This window comes from Ostrea edulis, chromosome 6 (assembly GCF_947568905.1).
Source record: "Ostrea edulis chromosome 6, xbOstEdul1.1, whole genome shotgun sequence".
In the NCBI taxonomy this organism is placed as follows: Eukaryota; Metazoa; Mollusca; class Bivalvia; order Ostreida; family Ostreidae; genus Ostrea; species Ostrea edulis.
In genome coordinates this window covers 91,439,234-91,446,513 of record NC_079169.1, presented here as the reverse complement: position 1 = coordinate 91,446,513, position 7,280 = coordinate 91,439,234, and positions in this window count along the sequence as shown.

Genomic DNA, 7,280 nt, shown 5'->3' with positions numbered 1-7,280 from the left:
CTCAAATCATGCCTCTCTTGCCAAAGCATCTTACGGGAATGTGGGACTGAAAATGTAGGTGATGGTTTGAGTAATTCACAAATTTGTGCTGGTGGGCGTAATGAATTAAAGATGAACCCACTATCCAAACTGTAATACCGGTACCTGCAAACTCAACACACTGTTAGCAAACAGTATAAATGTTGCAAGGTATTTAAGATTGAACAGCATTGGATTTTCAACTACCTTTATCCTTAAATTCGTCTTCGGGTACGCCCTCTAAGAGCAAATGTGTAACCCCACCTATTCGAAATGAATAAGATTTAAATGTACCAGTGTCCAGGCCAATAAATTTAATTGACTTGTGAAGTACCGCCGTAAATTGATATGATGTTGGAGGCTTTGAATTGAGGTGGCAAAAGAATGGGCCTTGAACATCAGGTTTGATTGATAAGAATTGATGTAAGTGGGCAAATAAAGTGGATGTTTGTTTGTTGAGTAGTGTTTGAATTGTGGCGCCCTTGCGAAGTTGATTAGTTTTGAACCCCGTAATATGAACTTGATAGCTTATGCCACTCATGTAACATCTAGCAGGTGAATATGATATTGAATTTGCTGTCAGATACGCGATGTAATTAACAAATTGATGAACTGGTGGTGGCCAAAGAAATGGCAATGAAAACTTGTTACGAAATATGCTAAACGAGTCCAGTCATCTCTGGTATGTGTTAGCCGTAATTTTAGCGATCGCAGCATATAGTATGGTGTGTATGTGCAGTTTAAGAGATTCAATAATTCCGGTAAAATCTGGGTGGGTTGACTGTTCGCATTGGGAGCTAGTGCTGTGAACTTTGCCCACTGAAAAGGAGAGATGGAATCTGCTATAGAGTTATAATAGCCCGGGATATGAACACATTTTATTTCTATGTTGCATCTAATACAAAGTAACACTAAAGGCCTAAGTAGGTGCATGACACGCTGAGACTTACTGGTTTGGGAATTGATAATGTGGACTAAGGCCATATTATCTGTATTTATAAGTAATTTTTTGGCAATGAAATGATCACGCCATATCCAGATTGCAGCAACTATGGGTATGAGTTCCAGAAATGTAATGTCTCTACGGACTTGAGGGGACCAAGAATTTGGCCAGTAGAGGACTGCCCAAAGGTTGTTAAAAAACACACCCCACCGCAGGAACCACAACTGTCTGTGAAAAGGTGGAGTGACTCATTGTCAGATCAAACTATGCCAGGGAATGGGGTTTTACCATTGTAGTTTTCGAGAAATTGGAACCATACCTGAATATCTTCCTTCATTGAGTTAGTTACTCTTATAAGGAAATATGTTATTTTTTGGTTTTTTTATGCCAATTGTTGCATTGTAAAAACGGCGGCAGAATGTCCTGCTGCCAGGAAGTGCTTTAGCAAAAAAGTGAGCCACAAAGCGACTGTATATCTTTCAGAGAAACCTTTTTTGGAGCTAAGGAAGACTGAAGCTCTGAGGATTTGACAGCTGGAATGAAAATAGTTTGAGTAACTGTGTTGATACCTAACCCCAGAAAAGATAAATTAGTAGTGGGACCCTCCGTTTCCTTTGCATTAATAGGTATACCAAACTGTTGTCACAAGGTTTCAAAGGACTTTGCCAGGTCTGAACAATATGACGTGTCCCCTTTTCCAGCAAATAAAAAAATCATCTATGTATAATGTATTATGTTCTGACTATTACGCCTTTTAGCAAGTACCCAGCGGAGGAATGATGAGAATTTTTCAAACGTTGTGCATGCTATAGAACACCCAAAAGGCATACACATATCGAAATAGAATTTACCGTCAATACACATACCTAGCAAACAAAAATCAGAGGGATGAATTGGTAACAGGCGAAATGCGCTTGACAAGTCCATTTTGCATAATAACGTGCCTTTACCTAGAGTTGTGATTATAGACATTGTCTGATCAAAGGATGCGCAAGAGACTGAACATAAGGCAGGGCCAATATAATCGTTGACAATATTTCCTATAGGAGCAAACAAGTTTGTTATTAATCGACAACCCCCATCTTTTTAGGGAGAACTCCAACGGAGTTGCATCTCAAATTGAACATAGGTGGACTGTTGAATGGCCCTGCCATGCGACCAAGTTCTATTTCTTTAGTGATTATGTCAAGTAGCTCAGAGCTTTGATCAGTAGCATATTTCATATTTTGGGGTTGTAGTGGGAGCCTTAAGCCAGTGTAATTCAAATAAAAGCCATTTTGAAAACCACTCAAAAGACATTGAGCTATGTTTTTGTCAGGGTACAGAGCTAGATAATCTTGCATAATATGAATCTTAATTGGAGTTGAACCTAGGGTCCACAAATCTTGGTCTAGGGTTTTGAAATGACTGCCGTGGGCGGGAAGTGGACTGAGGTGAGTTGGGACGAAAATAGCTGTGGTTTGATTGAGGGGTGTTTTGACGGGTGTTGGTGGATTGGTTTGATTGAAGTTACCAGCAATGGATGCGTGGATGAGTCTTGTGGCAATACATACACTGATGCTGGTATTGGCAAAGTTGCTTACTTCACGAACCCTTGTAATTATAATTGTAGCACTTCATATCTGACTGTGTTTACTGCGTTGTGGACTGATTATCCATATAAATGAGCCAACGTTCGGTATCAACAGAGCCCCAGGGGAGTGATGTGGGACATGGAAACCCAAATTATCTGAAACACTAATAAGAGGTGTTGGGTTACTAGCATATGACAATGTTGTACTTGAAGCAATCATTGCATGAGAGACAGTACTTGATGTAACCGGTACTTGTATGTCACTAGTAATTGCAGCTGTAGGTTGTTGATAATTGTCCTTGTGAAGATCCGGCTCTGACAGCTGAGTCTGAGTAGAACTGGATACTGGTAGGACTAGTGTCATCAGTGGTTCTGGTGGCACCGGGGGGGGGGGGGGCTTCCTTACACCACGACCCAGCCTTGTAGTTACGGAACGCTCCTTGCGTAGGGTGATGTGAACTTCCTTTTCGACTGCTTAGCCCTCAACATTTTAATGATGGAAAATTACCTTGGGATGATAAACAGTAATAAGTGTATGTCCCCCCCCCCCAAAAAAAAAACCCGTTCAGCTAAACAATACCAATGGCGTGTGCAAGACTAAAATGCGGCAAAGACAGTGGTTTAATTGTTTATCCAGAGAAAATTTAAATTGATACGACTATTTACATACTGTTAATCCCTGAAAAGCGTAATATTTGGAAGTAAACACTCACCGTTACTGAAATGGGGCAATAGTTAAACGTTGTTCCATATAAATATGAAATTAATAACATTTACGCCCTGATGATCACTGGAGAACGTAATAATTACAATCAAATACTCACCGTTAGTTCGCCTACTAATATACTTTACCAAATATGGTATTTGATGCATCAAAAATGGTAGATGAATTCGGATTGGCAGTTAAGGAAACGTTTTCTTGTGAAATCTGTAAAGGAATTGATTATTGCGCATGGTCAAGATGATGATGTTGCGGAGATTGACGATGATCACCGATGGGCATTGCACTAATCAAGGACATAGGAGTTGTCTATCTTGAGCACATAAAATTGTTCTATTCGTTCTCAATAACGGGACTTAACTCGTATTGAGTCAAGTCTGATTATGTAAACACAGTGTAGTTTACGACAACGTTATGCAAGAAGGCTATGATCTAATAATTAAAATAATCTATGTTATTTCGCGATATGTTATGAGCTTTATTTAATAAATGTACATCAAGATTCTTATTTGAAAATTTAATTGACTCTCTCCGAAAGTTTGTATCAGATACATACGATTTGAATGACGATAACTGTAATTGTATTTAATAATTGTAGAGCAATCCATATTCCTTCATTTCTACAATTCACCATTTGGTCTGTGTCTTTAAGTTTGGATTAAATTTCACTGTTTAGTCTTAGTTATATTAACATCAATGATGTAGATGACACGTGGGTACATAACAAAACTACACTGCATTAATGTTATCAACAATCAATGATACCGTTGATGAAAGAGTTATATTGTCAAAATAGTGAAAGGTGTGAACATATCCATGAAAGGTGAAGATAACAAACAGTGATCAATCGCATAACTCCTATAGGCAATACAAATTAGAGAGTTGGGAAACACGGACCCCTGGATATAACAGAGGTAGGATCAGGCGCCTAGGAGGAGTAAGCATCCTCTGTCGACCGGTCACACCCACCGAGAGCCCTATATCTTGATCAGGTAAAAGGAGTTACCCGTAGTCAAAATGAGTGTGCCACGAACGGTCTAACAATCGGTATGAAATACGTCAGATAGCATTTGACCTAATGATACGTGTAGGTTGTATTGGCAAACTACCTATATGTAGATCGTTATAACGACCATATAATTTGCTGACTTTAAACGAGACTGTTAAAACCCCTGTACCATAAATTTGTTTGTCTTTAGCTTGCCTCAATTTAAAAACTTACCATACGCAGAACAAGCTCTTGCGTATCGAATCAGTTGAGAGATATAAACACTACATGCAGGTGATTATGGAATATTGCTACATAGATATAGAAAGTTGAAATATTTCATTATTTATTATTGAAAGTTCAATTATCTTTTATCTTTGACATATTTGTAAAACTACCAGTTGGTTAAAAACTTGGAGTACAAGTTAGTCCTATTCATGTATGTTATTACAAGGTGAAGGTCAGTTGGTGCGAGTGTGTATTGAATTTGAAGACCAGAACGGAATAAATAAATAAATAGTTATTCGGTATATACAAACATACGTATATATATATATATATATATAAAATATGGATTCTAAAAAATTCTAAAGAACTTTTAGTAAACTTGAAATCACAGAATTTTTCCCAAATCAATAGCATTAAAACCTATGACTTTTCAACACTATACACGACCATTCCTCACGATAAATTAAAGACTAGACTTTTTGACATCATAGACAGTTGCTTCTTCAACAAAAACGGAAAACGGAAATATTCATATCTAGTGACCAGTCATTCAAAAACTTACTTTGTTAAACACCACTCTGATTCCACGCACAAGTACTCTGGAGTTGAAATAAAAAAATATGCTAGAGTTCCTCGTTGACAATATCTTCGTGGTCTTTGGTGATCAGGTCTTCCAACAGTCTGTTGGAATTCCCATGGGCACGAATTGTGCTCCTTTGTTAGCTGACCTGTTTTTATATTCATATGAAGCAGAATTTATTCAAAAACTTCTACGTGAGAAGAAAAAATCTCTCGCTGTGACCTTCAATTCGACTTTTAGATATATCGATGACGTTTTGTCTATTAACAATGATAGCTTTCATTCATATGTCGATTTGATATATCCCTGTGAGCTCGAAATAAAGGACACCACAGAGTCGTCCACTTCTGCTTCATACTTAGATATTTTATTGAAAGTAGACATTAACGGCAAACTAACAACTCAACTGTATGACAAACAGGATGATTTCAGCTTCTCCATCGTCAACTTCCCACATTTATGTAGCAATATTCCATTATCACCTGCATATGGTGTTTATATATCTCAACTGATTCGATATGCAAGAGCTTGTTCTGGGTATAGTCAGTTTTTAAATCGAGGTAAGCTACTGACAAACAAGTTGATGGTACAGGGATTTCAACAGTCTCGATTGAAGTCAGCATTTCGCAAATTATATGGTCGTTATAACGATCTAGTTCGTCAATACAACCTCGCATTGGGTCAAATGCTGTCTGACGTGTTTCATACCGATTGTTAAGCCGTTCTTGGCACACTGATTTTGACTGCGGATAACTCCGTTTACCTGATCAGGATATGGGGCTCACGGCGGGTGTGACCGGTCAACAGGGGATGCTTACTCCTCCTAGGCACCTGATCCCACCTCTGGTGTGTCCAGGGGTCCGTGTTTGCCCAACTATCTATTTTGTATTGCTTGTAGGAGTTATGAGATTGATCACTGTTCGTTATCTTCACCTTGCATATATATATATATATATATATATATATATATATATATATATATAAGGATAACCCATGAAAGCTCGAAAGCTATTTCCATTGGGGTCCTTTGATGCACGGATGTATGCTCTAGGGGGCCATTTATGTGGGAGGTAACCGGGGGAAACCCATGTGTCTGAGCGGGCGACCGCCATACCCTATTACATACATATGTTGTAGGCCTATATGTAACAGTGCTTAGCTTCGACAGAACCATTTTCTCGTAGTTTATCTAGGTCTCTGTCCAAATGCATTTTTGAAAAATTACAGGGACAAATGCTACTGGGTTTTTTTATGGCAAAGTCCTTGAGCTGACAAAAAATATCCACGTCTTTTCCGTGATACCTTCCTTCGAAAATTGAAAGAAACTCAGTCTAAATCCTTTCTACTGACAGATAGTACACCCTTAAACGGCACAAAACACCCTAATGAAGTGTTCTTTACAAGCCGTTAATGTGATAATTGGTTTTTTTGTCAATTAAATCTTATCTGTTTATGAAATGTCTAACAAGTGTTTTCAAACCTTCGTGCTCGATGTCACATATGACTTCACACATAATGGCGCATAAAATATCGAAGTGAATATGCATATCGCAAGATTTGAATTTCATCGCTTTCAAACTCGAAAACTACGCAAACTCTTTGATTTAAAACACATGTAAAGTGTAAAAAATTAAAAAGTTTAGAAACATGCGATGTGTCCTTTAAAGAAGCAACTGTCTATGATGTCAAAAAATCTAATCTTTAATTTATCACGAGGAATGGTCGTGTAAAGTGTTGAAATGTCAAACGTTTTGATGTTGTTGATCTGATAAAAGTTTTGCGATTTCAAATATATAAACGTTTTTAGAATCCACATTTGATTTACACCATTTCTGGCATATGTAGGTGCACTGTATGTACGTTTGAAGGTTCTCCTTCACAGCTGTTAATATTTTCGTGAGGAGCACGGGTAGGGGCTTGGTAGAACACTTACTGTATCCAGCAATGTATATTTGTAAGGGTTTTTTATGAAGATTAGGAATCCAGTATAGGTACGGTAACTCATATTCATCAGACCCATTGACTGGGATATTAAATATTTTTAAAACTGAAGTATGGTTTGAAGAATTTCATCTTTAGAAAGGGCAGTTGGAGTATAAGTTCAATTACCAAAAGTGGAATTAATGCCACGTTCGTTTAAAATATAGTTGTAATAATGAGCCTTTCAAACAAAGACAATGTTGTTACAAACTTTATCACCTGGAACCAAAACATATCCCTCATGTAACC